Genomic DNA, 18,580 nt, shown 5'->3' on the forward strand with positions numbered 1-18,580 from the left:
ACTATTTGTGATGTTTTGTTTGTAGAAGGTGTAGTAGTAGATGTTAAAAATCATTTAAATTTATGTGTTTGTAATTTTACCAAAATTGTAGGATGTGATTTTTTCTATGTGGCTTCAGTTACTTCTCACTACCTTTTACAATCCAATTATACACTTATTCACAAGCTATTCCCTACCCCTATGTCGTGGTTTGAAGGGAAGTGAGTTTTTTTTGGAAGTAGTGGTCAAACCAATCAGTCCTTAGGTCTGAGTATTGGCACCTTTGTTGGCCACTAAGGGTTTGGACACGCCTCTGAGGACACGAGGGGTTAAAAGCCGGATTTCCCAGCAGGACTCTCTCTTTCCCTGCTCTGCTTTCGGAGAGGGAGCGTCTTCTCCTCTCCCCTGCCCGGGCCTGGCTAGGCCGGGTGGGGGAGGGGAGCAAGGTGGGCCTGGCTGAGCAAGGTGGGCCTCGGGGTGGGGAACAGAGGGAGCTGGAGTGGAGCTGGTCCAGCTTCCATCTAGAATGGAGGGGTGGAGGGAGAACTTTGGAGGTGCCTTCCGTCCCCCTCCCTGTCCCATCCCATTCCCCCCCCCCCCCCTTCCCCCCCCCGGTCCCGTCTCTCTCCTCCCCCCACAGAGAGAAGGTGCCGAGTTGGAGCTGCTTGTGAGAGCTGCAGTGTCTGCGATCGCCTGTGCCTGACCTTGGTGGTGGGAGATAAAAGCTTTAACTCTTTCTAAGGCAGAAGAGAGTCATCCCTGGATGCTGAATTCTCATAGTTGGTGGTTTTAGAAGAGAGAGGACAGCCTGGGACCGAGAGGGTAATGTGAGATGAAAAGAAGCCCCTTCGATTGCCGGAATGAAGAGGAGTGGCTTATGAGGCTGGACTTTTCTTGCATAATGATAGCCATAGACGGACCCTGGACCCTCCTGACTATAAATAAGACTGTGTTTGGGTGGATGTTTTTGGCTCAAACCCAGAGACGTTCTGGCCTGCTTCTTGGAGCCCCTGGCCCCAGGGGTAAATGGGGGGGACCTGAGTCCCAAAATGAGAAGATGGCTGGTTTTTGGTACTTGGCCAAAACATCCTTGAAAAGAGCCCTGTTGCAGTGCAGGTCCATGGACGGCAGTGAGAGTGCTGGACATGGAAAGGAGGGTGTCACCCTGGCAGACTCTTCGAGGCAGTGCCATGGGTGACGTGGGAACACGGGATGGTGGGCCTGTGTTTCCTGTGGGGGAGGGTCTGTGGTGCGAGAGAGACTCCTCTCGTCCTGGATGGAATGTGGATTGTCTGAATTTTAAAGGATGATGATTTGGATTAGGAACCCAGGGTTGTTGAGGGATTAAGCAAGTAGATGAAGGTAATGTGCTGGAGTCAACTGAGTGAGCATGTATGGAATGGAATTGGGGAGAGGAGAAGCAGTGTTTTGGGAGGTTTTCTCTTCTGCTTTTGGGTGGCTGGGTTTTTCTTTCCTTGTCTATTGTCCATTGTTATGTAGTATAATAAATTGTCTGTCTGTTTCAAGTATTAGGCCTGCTCTGCTCTGTTCTTGACCACATCTCACAGTAGGTCATTGGGTAAAATATACCCTCATGGGTGCATTGGCATTTTGTCTAATGTCAACCCATGACACCCTATAGGGATGAACCCTACTTTGGTAAAGCAACTGTTGCTCCATCAGGACTTGATTAAAATTTTAAACAAAATTAAAGAAGATGGACAGAGAACTTTGGTAACAGTTTATCACAATGTAGAAAAAATACACTCAATAAAGGTGCATTTGGTGTATGATTAAACTATTGTCCCCTTGAGTACTTTTTGCACTCTGAGATCACACAAACCTATCACGATTCCTGCTTGGATCGTGACACCTTGGGATTCCCCAAATACCTTACTGATGTATTGTCTCCCTTATACCTTGAATTACTATGTTTCTTAAGTCTATCATATTTTGCTGACCTTCCTCTGTCTGAGCACTCCACCCTGGTCTCTGGTTTGGCCACTTCAGTTCTCCTGGCGTACCTTGGAGATTCCAGCGTTCCCATTCTTGCATTCCAGCTTGTCTAATCATTATTAAACAATGATCTTAATATCGCCGTAATATCTTCATATGAATAAATACTTGTACCTAGGAATTCATCAAGTCTATCTGAGACCCCCAAAGGATCATCTATTAGATTTCCTGTTTCCTTCTTAAAGGCTCTTACATCTCCAGTATTAATCAGCACATTCACGTATCCAATAATTCCTGGGGCAGTTGGCACTTCCCTTAATGGGAGAAGATTGTGCCTATCTTCCTCATTTTCACTATCCTCCTCACTTATCCTCTTTAATTTTCTCCACGTCCTCCTAGCTGGTGAGATGGAGGCCATTTCTGGTAAGCTTTGGTGTGTGGGGGAGCTGGGGCTGGGAAGGGATGCTGGATCCAGCTCGGGAGGTGGGTGCTCTAGGGGCAGGAGATCTTGGGGCTGGGAAGTGGGCATGGGCTTGAAGCCAGGGTCTCTATTAACTATATGGAAGCTGGACAGAGCAAAGCAGAACACAACCAATATGGTGAAATCATACATTCTCCCCTTTATTCCCGAAATGGCCGGTTATATACAGTTTCAAATAATTTACAGTTACAAGTGTTTTCTAATTGGCATTCAGTGTGAAAAGGAATGCAAACAATCTCAGTTTAAGGTAGCTACCATAATTCTACTCTAATTAGCCTATCTAATCCATACACACACCTTAACCTAAATTCTAACTGTACCACAGGCTTATCTACTTCTACACAGGCCCAAAACTGAGGCCCAGCAGGCCCAAACCTGAGGCCCAGTTTGGGATAGCTCAAACTTCATTCCATAACACGTCATATCCATGTTCTCTAAGAAATCCTGTTACATGGGCTGAGGCTGAAATTCCGCCTGTGGGAGCTGGGGCTCTGGCAGTGGTGCCAAGCTACCGGCAGAGGGGCTTGAGCCACCTGCACAGGTTGAGGTGGGGGTCCCAGGGGTGCCGGGGGGGGGCTGAGATTGTGCAGGCTCGGGTAAAAGCATTAGATACGGCAGTGGGAGATTGTCTAGGGGTTCCAATGAGTCACCCTGGGTTTCGACGGGGTTTTTAATTTTTATCGGGAAGAGTCTGATATCCGCTTTTTCCTACATCCTGGCGTATTCATATTCCTCCTCATCCCGTGACGGTTTACCAGCTACATAAACACTCAAGGCTCTACAGGTCCACTTCTTGAATGTACCAAACATGGGCCAAATTACATGATTCCTTATTTCTTTTCCTCCCCAGATTTCTACACAATAATGAATCATCTCCTTGGAGTTTTTTCTCCTTATGGGGCATTCCTCCCAATGTTCTAACAACTATCCCAATGGGCTGCCCCATGGGATTTTTCAGAGGTTTTTCCCTGAACTTTACTTTTTCTCTGTCCCATTTCTTCTGGGGGCTACTGCAATTCTGCCTACTATTCCCTTGATTTTAAGTGAAGTTCCATCTTCTTACTTACACAAACACCTAAATTTAAACCAGTATTGTATCTTGCCCAATTCTTATCTGGTATTACCAGACTACTAACCCTGCAGGGGCCTGACCTGAGGGATTTTTGCCTGGTAATGAGCTCTCTACTTTTCCTGGACCTACCTGGTCCTAGACTAAAAGGTTTACCAGTTCCCAAACTCCTAAGAACGTACCTTCCATTCTAGCCTTCCTGTGACTGACTTCCGACCCTCCAAGGTTCAGACCTTACACGAAAATATGTTTTACCAACCGCTTCCTCTTTAACCGACCATTTCCCTCACGGGAGGACGGAACTGCAGTCGCAGGGTACACACTCGCCTCGTGATAATATCATATCTCATTCACGCTTGGTCACTCCCCACTGTCACGAGCCAAAGGATGGTCGTGATGGTTCGTTTGATTTCAGAGTGCAAAAAGAGGCAATGATAACTTAGTTCAAGTAAAATCAATTGTATCTTTATTGATACACACAATTATGCGATAGAAGAGAAGGGAAAAGAAGAGAGAGAGAGAGAAAAGGGGTAAAGGAGGGGTAATAGCTACCGACTGAACAGACCTGAGTCCTCGTGACGCTGGTACCAATAGACCACCTTCGCAGTCCTCGTGGCGTGCGTCAATAGATCTGTCGTCCGCCGGGGAGGCCTCAGAGTGTGAAGGGGGAAGCTTTTATAGTCATTTCAGAAGCAGGGGGCACCCGGCCAGCGTGGGGGGAGCACCCAAGAGTCACTGTGAGGAGGCCCCTTGCTCTGAGAATCAGGTGCAACCATTCAGATCAGGCAGGTTTGGGGCAAGCAGGTCTGGGCTCTGCAGCAGGTACAGCACAATCAGTCAAAGCAAACACGGCCTCTGCAAACACGGCCAGGAAACCGTGACAGTGTCCATTGTTCCTGCACGGGTTTCTGAGGAGGGCGTCTTGGTCCAGTGGGTGCAGCTGCAGGGAGAAGCCTGGGTCCCGCCTCGGTCAGGCCAGAACTCCTGTGCTGTGGCCCAGGGTCCATGGGGGTCTCAGCCTCTGACAGTCGTGAGGCAGATGAGGGATTTTCAGACCGACTCCTAAATCCACTCAACCACGCAGTACTTACAGATCCCTATTCCTGCTTGGATTCTTCATGTACGTAGATTTTTATGAGTGTAGTTGTGCCGCAGCTTCGAAGAGCCTTTTCCTGAGTCTTCCCTGAGTTCTCCGAGAGCCCTTGAGATAGCTTTTATCCTGTCCCCTTTGGATTGTGGCTTTTCTCCTGATTGGTTCGGTGTCCAATTGGTTCTACGGGGTCTCCCCATTCCGCCAGGCCGCTGAATAAGCAGGGCCCCTTCTGAATGGAAAAAGGGGAACCACAGACCCCAAAATTGGATCCCATACAGGTCACCAGGTTTGTAATAAATGATTAGCCAATTTTATCAACAAAGAATTTTATTGAAAAACGGCAATATAGAAATCAGAGAAAGCCACAAGCAAAAATCAGTGCCGAGCCCGGGGTCAGCGCTGGGTGAACCTCAGCTTCGGCCTCTATCACACCGAAGCTCCCTGAGTTCACAAATTCAGTCCTTGCGGAGTCTGTTTCTATACAGTTTTTGTCTGGACAGTGGGTTGCTCCATACTTCTTTTGTTTCTCTTGTTTCTTTAACATATTCATGTAGCCTCTTTTCCTTGCTGCTGGTCTGTAGAATAGTTTTCCGAGAAGGGGTGAGTACTTGATTCGATTTCTGGGAACCGGGTATTGGGATGCACGCCCTGGATGATGGAGATTAGATCCATATTGTGTGTTAATCTCTGCGTCGTTGTCAGGTCCATCTCCGGAGAAGACCCATCTCTTTTTGGTGCCACCCTTCTTTCTATTGCAAATGGGTCCCTTCCCTTGTTACTGGCAGGGGCATCACAATTTCTAAACACTTTTTATTCTTAAGTATGAATGACTTTATACCATATATTTTATTAAACATGAATTATTTCATACCATATGGCACAATATGAAAGTCTGTTTAATCTTTGGGGAGGAGTTTCCACAGTCTGTATTTGCCCTTGGTTTGTTTGTTGAGAGGTCTCATCCATGTGCTAATGACACCTTGTGGGTCACCAGAAATGCAGTGGCAGAGATTCACCTTGGGGGTTTGGAGAGGAAATATTGAAAAATAAATTCTTCATTGATTGTGGAGGTGGATAAACCTTCCAGACCTCTGCCCTGGAGGGATGTCCCTTGAATGGAATGTGATAAGCTCATCTCAACCCCTCCCCAGGAGAGAGGACCTAGATGGGGCAGTTCTCTCTCAGGTCAGAACAAGGCTCCCATAATACACTGATATACCTCTCCAAACCCATTGGTTTCTCCCCTTTGGTACCACCCCTGCCTTCCCCCATAAATACTCCCAACAGTTCCCCTGCTAGGGAGGAGCTGCCATCCCTGGCTACCCTTTGTAAGGCTGGTCAATAAAGGCTGCCCTGTGGAATTTGCTACACGGCACTTCTGTCTCTGTTCCTGAGTCAGCCTGGGAGAACCTCGCAAGGCAGAGCTGAAACCACTGCTAAGAGCTGAAACCACTGCTAAGAGCTGAATCACTTGCAGCCAGTGGCTGTACCTTGCTGAGGCTGCCCAGTTGCCGAAGACTGCCCGAGACCCCCAGAGGACTGTCTTTAGTGAGACCTCTCTCTCCGGGAAGAGTGCAGCTATCCAGACCGGACTACAGACTCCACAGTCATTCAGAATTGATCCTATGCTCTCCTTTCAGTCCTGTTGGTTTATTTTTGACAATAAAATATTTCCAGTCTCAATTCTGTCTCTTCAAAGTGCCAGTCTGAAGAGGAGAAAAACATTCTCTACATCTCCAAATTCACTTTAGGTGTTTTACCTTGTACAAGTCATTCTTGCTTTCTGAAAATGGAAGCAGATATTTTGCATTACACATTAATCCTAGAACTAAAGAGTCAAAGAAAATAATCAGTTTAATCTCTTTTTATTGCCTGTGTAATTATTTATATGTCATAAAAGTTCAGATTGCATCTGGAGTTAATTCCCTGAACCTCATCTTAAATTTTCTCATCAACATTAAATTAATCTTATAGATCCTTTACATTGCCCCATCTACAGCTTTCACTAAATTTCATTGCACAGGAACTTCTCTTCTGAATCTTCTCAGGCTTACCTCAGAGGCAATTAAGAATTGCTGTACCCAGTCCATGCTGAGTGGATCAGATTGCCAGCCAATGAATCTTCTCTTTTGACAGTTCTGTGCTTAATATTTGTAAAGCCAGAGATTATAAACTGCTGTGGAATATATAAATGTTAGTTTACCTTTTTCCTTTATTTAAATACTTTGCACCCTCTCCTCTCATAACTCTGTCCATATAATGCCATCAGTCTGCTGGATCTCAGGGGTTTGGGAATTGTAGTGATTTTTCTTCTGAGTCACTGATAGTTTCAGGTTCTGTACTCTGCTCTCCTACACATCCTGAAGGGTTAAAATGAAAGAGGAAAAAAAACACAACCAAACAGTGGAAGGAATCAGGAAAGAAGAGTACTATCCAAAGCAGAATGAAGGCAGGTGTGTGTCTTTCTGAGCTTTGTCTGTCATTGAAAATAAAACCTTGAATTTATTTTATGAGGAATAAATGGGGCTGATAAAATGAGAGGTGAAATAATAAGTGAAAAAGAACTGGGGAGACTTACAGAAATAGAAGTGGATAGTGTGAGAAGTATGAGACAAATTTTAGCAAGGAGAATTTAAAACAACCATGAAGAAAATGTTCCTTCTGGTGACAGCAGTTCTGAAGGTTATGGATTTACGCTCAGTGCAAATTTTTAAAAGCAATACAGATAAACCTCTGTCAGGGATGTCTTGGGTGTGTTTATTCCTGCTTTAGGCAGTGACACAATGTGATTTCTCTGCATCTGCTTTGTGTGATTTATTAAGCTGGAAAGTAAATGAGAGGGGAGACCAGGGGTGAAGAACAAGGAGAATTTGGAAGGCACAGTGAGAACAATTTGTTGAGTGGCTGTGGTGGCACAAGGAATGATCAAATCCAGATCCAGCAGCAAACAAGACCAAGATAGAAGAATCCAGCATCAGTTCAGAGCCCCAGTTTCAGAACTTTGTAGGAATATCATGCAGATATTGTGGTGCTTCTCTAAGCTGTTTTTCTTCAAGTTGTTGCTTCTGGTTCCTAACAACCAACATTGTGCAGTTTCCTTCTTGTCTCTCAGATGTTTGTCATGGGTTGAAAAATGTAACCAAAAAATGTGTATTCTATTTTCATCTGTTGAAACCCATTGGGAGATATTGTTCTTCTCTCCTGCTCCATCAATCCTACTCCAGCACCCATCCTCCTCCAAGGGACATCACCTGTGAATGGGCGATTCAAGGCCTCTCACATGACTGATAACATTACTTCATTATATTGTGAGATGCTCCACCTAGTGGGAGGAGCCAAAACCTTTCCACCAGCATAAAACCTCCAATCCCAAACACTAAGGCAGCTGGTTTTCCCACTGAATCCTTGGAGGAAAGACCAGACCCATCTCGTCAGCACTGGATCCTTTTCTTTTCTCAATGGAATCATCTCTACTTCACAGAACAACATCTGTTACTCCAGGAAGACTTATTTGGACTGCTTCCAACACCCTGACAACAGGGTGTCAGGTCGTATCTCTGACTCTGTCAGGGATTTCTAGGACTTTTGTGTTTGCTTGTTTGTTTTTTGTACTACTGCATTTGTATTTTTTTTATATTCCTGGTAAACAACTGTTATTCCTATTCCCATATTTTTGCCTGAAAGCTCCTAATTGCAAAATTGTAATAATTTGGAGGGAGGGGTTTTTTAAATTCTCCATTCCAAGGGGAACTCCAGTTTTCCCTGACAGATACCTGTCTTTCAAAACAAAAACAGATTTTGGTGCCCGACGTCGGGCCTGAGGGCACTGAGGGAAAGGAATAACAGTTTTGGGGTAATTAGGTTTTTGTGCACTACATATAGAGGCCTTGTTGGACAGCATCATATGGTCTAGCTCACCTTGGTTTGGGTGGCATGTGGTTGTGGCTGTGTTTCTGCCATTTGCAGGCCCTTATCTAAACATGGGCCCTATAACTAAGGCTGCTGCGGCTGTTATCCAGTTTATTTTATGGGTTTAAAAGATGAGGAATTCATGGATTTTTAACTTTCTCTGGAAGGCAGGCACATGGATTCAGAGCTATCACACCCTAACTGTGTGTTTTGGGGGTTACTTGAACAATGGTACCTAGTGTGAGGAAATGACACCAGGGGAAATTTTTTCCCAAACCTTCACTCAGCCCTTTGAGTCTACTCCACCAGTGTTTGAAGTGTTTAAATCTTCTCTAAATGCTAATATCATACAGTGGCTGGTGTTGCTGGTATGCCTGTTCTGTTTAGCATTCAGAGTTAAGGGGAGATTGGCCTGGATAACCACCCTGATACCTTCCCCAGAGAATAAGGATACAGGCTGTCCCAGGCAAAAGGATGGTCGTGATGGTTTGTTTTGATTTCAAAGTGCAAAAAGAGGCAATGAGAACTTAGTTCAAGTAAAATCAATTGTATCTTTATTGATACACACAATTATGCGATAGAAGAGAAGGGAAAGAAAAAGAGAGAGAGAGAGAAAAGAGGAAAAGGGGGGTTAGAGCTACCGACTAAACAGACGAGAGTCCTCATGACGCTGGAAACCAAGACCACCTTTGCAGTCCTCGTAGCGCGCGCCAATAGATCTGTCTTGTCCATCGGGGAGGCCTCAGAGAGTCTCCTCTTTGGGGTGATTATTATAGTTCTTTTTTGAGATGAAGGGCAACATGCCAGGAAGGGGGAGAGATCTCGTGGGCACTGCAGGTGTTCTCTCACAATGGAGGAGCGGTGTGCCCGAGCCTTCACAGCAGGTACGGTCGGTACAGGACAGCAAACACAGCCTCCGCAAACATGGCTCAGGAACCGTAACAGTGTCCATTGTTCATCTCTGAGAAGGGCGTCTCGGTCTAAAGGGTGCACCTGCAGGGAGAAGCCCTAGATCCCACCTTAATCAGGCTACAACTCCTGTGCTGCAGCCCAGGTCCCTGGGGTCTCTTCTGACAGTCATGAGGCAGATGAGGGACCTTTGGATCAACTGTTACACCACCCTGTGGCTCACGATTGTTGTCAGGAGAGCTCTACCAGCTGAGTTCGTTGCGTTGTTCTGAAGTCTTCAGGACTCATTGTCAGTAGCATACCCTGGAAAACAGAGACAAGAGATAAAAAGAGAGAGAGAATAAGAGAAAGAGAGGGAGAATAAGGGAAAACAAGAGATGTAGAACAATGATTAATATTGATTATTACAAATCACAATGATAAAACAAATCACAATGATATTAAAATCTTAAAACAAATCCAAATAATAGTTAATATTGATTAATAAAATTCTTAGACAAATTATAATGGTAAATGATTTACAAAGTCAAATAATCAAGACAAAATCTTAACAATATTAATTCAAAATAAATTCATAATATTATTAATTAAAACAATTTTCAAATATTCAAGGCAAAAGTCATAAAACAATTTTTCAAAGAAAAAGATTATGATAATATTAATTAAAACAATTTTTGAATAACATGAACAATTTTTAAAAGCGATCAACACAAATCACACAAAATCAAAAATACATAATTGGCTTAAAAATATGTATCTCTAAGATTTCTTTATCTTACTTAGGCAAAATCCATTTCACAGTCCACGGCTATGGCCTACTTGTAAAGTTTGTCTTGTGTCAACATCTCTAAGTATATCTATAGGAGGGGATATGTACACTAAATTGTGTGCATACATCACAGAGGTTAACCATTTCAGCTGTTTCATCACTCTCCAATTCAAAAAGAATGAGATTGCTTGATAAAACCAATCTAAATTAAAATCAAAAGAACAACGATGGGATGAGACAATTTATTCAGGACACTCGTAGCTGTGGGCGACCACCCAAAGAGAGTATTCATACACCTGTGCTCGGCATCTTTTTTTACCCTTTCCAGAACACGGTGGATTTCTTCCACATTGTGATGGACAGTTATTAAAGTCTTTTGTCCATTTTTCTTAATTTTCTTTAAAATCCTAATTAAATCTTGGTGAAGCAACAATCGCTTTGTTAAAGTGAGGTTCATCCCAATCGGAGTAGGCCATAGCTTGTGGATCAGTGTGTAGTTAGATTGCAGAAGCTGGTAAGATGTAACTGGAGCTGAGTATGAGAAATCACAGGCTGTTATTTTGGTAAAGTTACAAGCACAAAAATTCGAATGATTTTTAGTTTCTAGTATAACATTCTCTATGGTTACTACATCACAAGCAGTCCTAAAGCATGCACATCCATTGCCTATATACACAAGAACTGTTTCAGAAGTCTCATTAGGATGTATTTCAAAGTGACAGATATTCTGTTCTGTATCTAAGCAGATGTCTTGTGCTGCGATTGCGTTACTTTCACAGATAAACCCTTGTTGTTCTCGGACAATGCAGGACTCTGAGTTAACAGTTTGCCAATTTTCACCGACTTGACGGGCCCACTCTCTGTGCTCGAGAGGGTAGAGAGTAGCTCCGTCTGGGTTCAGTCCTGATGCAATGATGGGGAATATTGTATACACTGAAGCATTGCTGATAGTTAACACAAAAGCTGTAGCTGTATTTGTTACTGAATTGTGACATTCACTAAGTTCCACCAGGATTGGAAATCTTTTTCAAAATCGTTGGCATTATCCCAAATTATTTTCCGAATTTCAGTGGGGAAAATGCCTTCTTTGCCTTCTCTTATAATCGAGGCAGCAGCTGACTGCATCCACAATTGAGCCTGGACACAGCTGAGAGCCAGAGAAATATTGTTTTGAGTAACACTAAGAGCATCAATTATCAATTTGTGATCATTTGTATTTACCTTTTCCCAATTTGGTAATATGTTGGATAAAAGCCACTGAGTCGTTCCTAAAACCAATAAGGATGACTGTAGGGGGTGTTGTAATTTGGTCAGATCTCTGGCTGAGGCAGTGTTCCCATCTCAGTGTTCCCATTCCCACCCAGTGTACACTTGATTATCATACATAAAAACAGTTAACAGGTTTAAACCTTTCACATTTCCCATGGATCCAGTAAAATGAGTAAAAGCTTGGGACCATGGCCATTCAATGTTGAGTAGGTTTTGGGAGCTATAAGTTTCTTTGGAAGTGATAGAATGGTTGGGGGTGCTGCTAGTTCCCTCTGCCCTTTGGGATGTGATTGCTACCCTTTGTGGTGATTGTGTGTACTATTTGTGGTGTGGTAGAATGGCTAGGAGTGCTTTCTACTATTTCTACTATTTGGGATGTGATGCTCTCAATTATTTCTACGATTCGGGATGTGATAGAAGTGCTCTCAGTTATTTCTACGATTTGGGATGTGATAGGAGTGCTCTGAGTTATTTCTACGATCCGGGATGTAATGGGTGTGCTCTCTGTTACTTCTATGACAAATGGAGCTGTTGTACTCAGTATGGGCTTAGCCATAGCGTTTATTCTAAATTTATGTGCTAAGCCTCTCAGACCTAACCGGTTTGCCGAGTTATTGAACCAACTACATGATACATCCATTGTTTGGGTTAGGGTAAAATTATACCAACAGTCAGTAGGTTCAGTTTTGCACTCTTTTGTAATTACTACATTGTCAATCTTGGGATCCTGTGTGTGACGGCAGCATATTCTAAGGGGAATTTGTTTAATGCATTTCCATTTAGTTGTGCAACAGAATTCTGCAGTGAGTTTGGGGTGTAAAGCTTTCATCCCATCTAGCTCTAGGAATTTTCCAGCAACTGTAACCGAGGAAGCTTTTTCATAGACACCCTTCTACCTTTCTGCATGACACCTGGATCTTTTCACCTACAGTTCCACTCAAGGCGTGTGAGTGAGCATTTCAATCCCACCTCCATTCACTGGGATGATACGGTTTAAAGTCATGCAGTACCACCGTTGCCAGAGTCGGGCGACGTCCTCTGAGGCTGGAGTAAGACCCCATGGTGGTGGTGTGTCTGTAGGTAGCTTCGGTCCATGGCCACTCAGCTGGTTCTTGGCCACGGAGTTGTAGAAGGGCGCAGAGAAGAATCACTAGCTTTAGCATGGTCCTTGTCATTTTCTTTCAGCCATCTGTTAAAAGTAAACTAAACAAAAATCTGCCACTAAGGGGCAGAGTAGTTAAAATGAAGGGACTATCCAGCGTGTGTTTATCTGATGCTCCTTCCCCAGGGAGATTCACTAGATTCACTAGAACTGGTTGTCCAGGGTAATGAGCTGGATTTTTGGAGTCATCTGGTCCCCGTAATGAGGGGATTAGGCTTGGAGCTTTTGGGCAGAAGGCAGTGATTTTGGGGCACCCATTTACCCCCCATCTGTCATTGACACTTTTCACTGCCTCCCACAACCGAACATCCCAGTTTCCCTCATGTGGTTTTAGAAATCATTTTAAGAGACCATTTGTCCTTTCTACGATTCCATTTGCCTGGGGATAGTAGGGGGTGTGAAAAACCCATTTGATACCTTCACCTTTTGCCCAGTCTTGCACCACTTTAGCAGTAAAATGAGACCCATTATCAGATTGGATCTCTTGTGGTTTGGGAACGGTTCCAAACCACTCCTGTAGTGCTGTGACAGTGTTTTCTCCTGTAGCTCTTTTGAATGCATTAGCCTGAGCTATCCCAGATATTATTTCTGCTCCTACTAACACATAACGCTTACCTCCTGACCTCTTAAAGGGACTGATGTAGTCTACCTGCCAAGCATCCCATAAGCCTTTACCTGTTCTTAGGTGCAGAGGGTCATCTTCCAGAGGGTGTCTTTCTAATCGTTTGCGGCATTGGCTGCAGGCTGATATGCATGTTTTACACATTTCTCTGGTGACTGGCCAGCTGCGAGCAAGGGCTTCTTGGTACAAATCTTTTATACCAGTGTGCTGTCTTTTCACATGCAACCATTCTAACAGGTGTTCCCAGTCCTCTGCAATTTGATCATTTTTCAGGGGACTCAGTCTTGCTAGCTCATCAGCTTTGTTGTTCCACTCTCCTGCAGGATTCTCATCTCCCTGATGAGCTGGCACCCACCCAATGGCAGTCTCCTTGGGTTGCAATGTTTAGAATTTCTTGCCACTTTTCCTTTTGCCACACTGGGACCCTGTTAACTTCCCAATTATTCTGTTGCCAGAAGGGAAGCCACTCAGTGCATCCCTTAAACACAGCATAGGAATCAGTGTAAATACAGACAGGAGAAGTATTCTGTGCTTCTTGTTCAAAAACACTCCACACTGCAGTAAGTTCACCCACCTGAGCACTGCCCTCCCCTTCTGTGATAATGCATTCACCAGAGGAAGTGTTAATAGCGACAGCTCTGAATTTCCATACCTTTCCTTCTCTCTTGGCTGAAGCATCTGTGAACCAGGAGTTTGCTGACTGCTCAGGTGTGAAAGGGGGAGCTACTTGGATCACTGAAACTGGTTTCTCTTGGCTGTTATCCAAGTTTTCTGTTTCTTGTATGGGTAAGTTCTTTACAGCCCCTTCGCTTATGGAGAAAATGTTACAGTAATGTTCTATTTGGGCATACCACTTCCTAACTGAGGCCCTCTGTGCCACCTCTTCTGGTGGCGGGGTTCCTGCAGTGACTGCTTTAATGACTTTAAAGGGGCCTCTCAGGACAATGGGCTGTTGTCGTGTGATCTTTTCTACTTCTACAAGAGCTAAACTAACTACAAACAACCCTTTCTCCCAAACAGTGTATCTCTTTTCTGCATCTTTGAAACCACGGGAAAAGAAACCAACAGGTCTTGTGGGGCCTTCAGGACCTCTTTGCCAAATGTGAATTGACAGTCCTGAGGTAGCAAAACCCCATTCTACTTGGAAAGAATCTGTGGGGTGAACAGGACCAAGTGTTTGGTGGGCTGTTGCTTCAAAAATTAACAGTTTTAAAGCTTCCTGTTGGGAATCACCCCATTCCCAATTTTTTCCCTTTCTCAGCAAGTTGTAAAGGGGTCTGGCAATTATTGAAAAATCTGGGATGTGTTTTCTCCAAAACACTAGTAATCCTAAAACATGTTGCAGTTCTTTTCTGGATTGTGGCATTTTAATCTGATCTAAGGAAATTAAAGTGTCATGGGGAATACAGGTCATGCCTGCTTTCCACCAAATGCCCAGAAATTTTACTTCATGGGAAGGTTTTTGAACTTTCTCAGGTGGGATTTGTAAGTCAAGGCTTTCTAAGTGGGAAATTATTTTCTGTTGGGCATTTCCCACTTCTACTTCATCTCCACCCACAAGAAAGTCATCAATATATTGATAAACACCTACATTGTCAGGTATGGGTATTTTTTCTAATTCTTGGCCTAGAGCATGGTGTGCAAGGGTGGGAGAGTGTCGATAGCCTTGGGGAAGTCTGGTAAATGTGTATTGTTGGCCATCCAAGGTGAAAGCAAATCGATCTCTGTTGCCTAGTTGTAAAGGTATCATGAAAAACATGTCTTTGACATCTATGGTTGCCATGATTGTGTGAGCTTTTTCTTGAATCAATATTATTAATTCAGCTAAATTTGGAACAGCTGCTGTTAGGGGCTCTGTGTTTGAATTCAATCTGCGAAAATAAATTGTCAGTCTCCACTTACCATTTGGCTTTCTGACAGGCCAGACTGGTGAGTTATAGGGAGAGTGAGTGTGTACTGTAACTCCTTGTTCTCGCAGATCTTGTATAACTGGTTTTATTCCTTCCTTTGCACCTAGCGCAAGCGAGTATTGTTTGACATTTGTCACTTTGCTGTGTGGTAAGGGCGGTGCTGTTTGAAGTAGTCTAATGCTGAGCATTGGTGTGCCAAAAGACCAGAGATTCCCCTCGGTGTCAAACCATTGTTTACCAATGATGGCATTTAACCCTAAGAGACTATATGGAATGTCTCCTATCACTATGTCTATAGAGAGCAGGTTTTCATCTCCTGGCAGGAGAATTCTTACTAAAGCTGCTCTCATAACTTCAGATATTCCAAGCGCATTTAGAAAACAGTATTTCTTTTTTGTTGGCACAACTCCACACTGTGGCAGTGTGGATTTAAGTTTACATAAAGTTTATGGAATTCTGTTTGTAGAATGGTTCGTTCTCTGTACCCCATTGTTCTTCCCAGTTGGTATGATCCTGAAATCTCCCTAGTTATGTAACCATCAGTTATCTGTCAATTCTATGTGAATCCCCTCCTCAAGTTTACCCATTGGTTTCTGTAATGTCACCCCATGTTCGTACCGCCTCTTTGGTTGAAGCCCATTGGTTGTAACCTCCTTACCATGCCCCATGTCACTGCTGTATAAAACGGCAGGTCGCAAGAGCCTAGGGGGCGCAGTCTGAGGATTCGGCAGGTGGTAAGGAGGTCCCCTGTGACCCCCAAATAAACCTTCTGTTAGTTTACTCGACTGGCTCCTCCCTTCGTTTCTGTCCATCGTTGTCAGCGCTTCTCCACCGCCTCACACAGCCTCTAGGGAGACAAGAACTCACAGGGGTCAGCCGGCTTGTGTGACTCGCCTGGCTGTACCTTTTAGCTTGTCGCAGAGCCTGAGCTAGCCTGGGCAGGCAGAGAGACTGAGTTCTCTAAAGGCACCTCGACAGCGCTGGTGCCCAATGTGGGGGCCTGAGAAGCTCGACGGACCCCGTGGTGAGGACTGGCAAGATGCAGCTTGAATCTCTGGGCTTGCAAAGATCATCCTTGGACATCACGCTACCCCCAGTCGTAGCAGCTCTGATAATCGGGGTGTGCTCCTGGCGGATGAGGGAGGCAGCCTCTCCAAGCACTTGGGGGAGGTCTTTCTCAGACGGAGAATTCCCGGATCAAGTGTTGCACCCAAGCCAGAGCGGTGAGTACCCTCCATTTTCTCTCTGAGGACGGAGGTGTGTGTGTGTGGGATTGAGTTTCTCTCCCTCCGTGGGCCACCTGTGCGGTGTGTCACCCAGGTCGTCAGGCTGCGCAGCCCCAGGGGTGTGGGTGTTGGTCCCTCTCCCTGGTTTTTACTCTCCGGCAGCTTTAGTTCTTTTAGTGAGTTTTCAATAGATTTAATTTGCTCATGCGCGTAGCTGTCAGCCCCAACGGGACTTAGAACAGTTTGCTTTCAGCCAGCTTGAGTTATTCGCAGTGCCCCAGCTGGATTTTATATGGTTGGTGAGAGTGCATGGGTTTTGAGTGCTGGTTTTTGAAGTGCGCTGTGGTGTCTGATTTCACTTGCTACCTTTGTTAAATCTTGGTCCTGTGAGTGAGTTGTAAGTATAACATTGAGAGCAGAATGGGTGCGGGTCTCTCCACAGCTCAGAAGGGGGTGTTTTATGTTTTAGTTGAAGTTTTAAACTTAGAGAAAGTTAAATTCTCTAAGAGTTGCTTGAAGAGGTTGGTCTGATGGATTTTCCTACATTTCCCTCAAGTATCCCCAGCACAAGTCCACAGTGCCCGGTTTTGGTGCACTGTGGAGAAGAAAATCTTAGAATTGGCTAATGCAGGGGACAAAACAGTTCAAAATTACTCATTCCTGGTCCTGCAGCTTAAGGCTGCCACACTGAAAAAGAGGGAAATGGAGGAAAAGCCAGGTTCAGGACATCCTTCCCCAGTTTATCCTCACCCCAGTCCCAACCCCTCTTTCCCAAGAAAAGGGATTCTAAAGGGAGCGACAGCCCCGAGGTCTGTCAGCTCTGGCTCCCCACAGGTCCCTCGATCGCCCTGCCCGTGCAGTCGAGGCCAGACTGCCCAAGATTCCTCTGAAAGCCCTGGCCAGGCAGTCCGAGGATCATGCCCTCCCCAGACTTTCCGAGTTGAAAAACTTACAGTTTGTTTTAATTTTGCGGCGCCACAAGCATCCCAAAATGGCGGCGACCATGTGGCACAGTCGTCGTCTCAAAATGGTGGCGACCCCATGGCGCAACAATCCCTTCCGTCCCTCCAACCCCTTCCGGTCCCCAACTCCTCCCACTTTCCCAAAGATCCCACCCACCAGCCCTGCCCACAGACACGCCCTTGAGGCGGAGTCAGTGCTTTCCCATGAGTCACCCTGCCCCGGAAGTCAGCCATCTTGGAACTGCGGTTCCCACACCCCAACTTCCTATTCCCACGCTTGGAACCCGGAAGTTGACGATCCCGATCACGGAACCCCCAATCCTCTTTTAACTGCCACTCCTGTGACTTACAGGTGATCCAGAGGAGGCAATGCCACCAATCCTAATTGGCATCCCTTCTCCCAGTCCATCATTAGAGATCTGTGTAAGGCACATAAGGAGTATGGCAGAGAAAGTCCATACTTCAGAGGTCTCCTTGCTGCTGACCTTTCAGGAATTGTTGCTGTTCCAGCAGATCTCTGACAACTGTTTGCATGCCTCATGAATACAACAGAATTTAAACTCTGGGAAGGGGCATGGAAACAGTTGCTCAGAGATTCGCTTCCACATTTCCTACAGCAACCAGACACAGCGATTGACGAGCATGGCAATGCTCTCACCCCTGAGTTGCTCTGTGGTGAGGGACAATGGATGTCTGTCACCACCCAGGCTTCCCTCATCCCTGCTCCTGCCCTTGATGCTGTCAAAGAGCTTGCATGTAAGGCATTTTTTAGTCTGCAGCCTCATGGTCCCCTGCCTCCATATACTCGGATTAAACAAGGGTCAGCTGAACCTTTTGTAGACTTTGTTGAAAAATAGACATGAGCTATCAAGCTCCAAGTTAGAAATGAGCAGGCTAGGGAAGGGATCCTAGAGGAAATCACTTTTGTTATTGCCAATGATTCATGTCGTGCAGCCATTTTAAGCCTTCCTCTAGACCCCTCTAGAACTCCACAGAGTATGTTACAGGTGTGCCAGATTAAAGTTCCGTCCTGACCCCGAGGCTTCTGACTTGACCAACTCAACCGTCTCGTGTCGCACAGGATGTCAACCTTGCAGAGGCAACCACTGCAGACTCTTCACGCAACAAGCCCTTGCTGCGCAGACTGTCCTTCCTCCAGGCTCCAACCAAGCCTTTTCTTCTGTGCGGGGAGGGTGGTCATTGGGCAACTGAATGTCCAGTCAAAGCTCAATTCCAGGCATTCAGACAGCAGACTCAGGGCAAG

The 18,580-nt window shown here is 45.1% G+C and overlaps 2 long non-coding RNA genes across 2 annotated transcripts in view; both read left to right on the forward strand.

Moving 5' to 3' along the window:
* Window positions 1-288: 288 nt before the first annotated feature.
* On the forward strand, window positions 289-1,506 carry LOC134564914 (uncharacterized). The gene is made up of 2 exons (XR_010083705.1): window positions 289-444; window positions 620-1,506. It is a non-coding gene; the product is annotated as an uncharacterized LOC134564914 (long non-coding RNA).
* A 2,648-nt stretch (window positions 1,507-4,154) lies between these two features.
* Window positions 4,155-18,580, forward strand: part of LOC134564911 (uncharacterized) — a 66,694-nt gene continuing 52,268 nt past the window's right edge. Inside the window, exon 1 of the long non-coding RNA XR_010083701.1 lies at window positions 4,155-4,389. This is a non-coding gene — a long non-coding RNA (uncharacterized LOC134564911). The remainder of the gene's footprint in view (window positions 4,390-18,580) is intronic.

This window comes from Prinia subflava (assembly GCF_021018805.1).
Source record: "Prinia subflava isolate CZ2003 ecotype Zambia chromosome W unlocalized genomic scaffold, Cam_Psub_1.2 scaffold_22_NEW, whole genome shotgun sequence".
In the NCBI taxonomy this organism is placed as follows: Eukaryota; Metazoa; Chordata; class Aves; order Passeriformes; family Cisticolidae; genus Prinia; species Prinia subflava.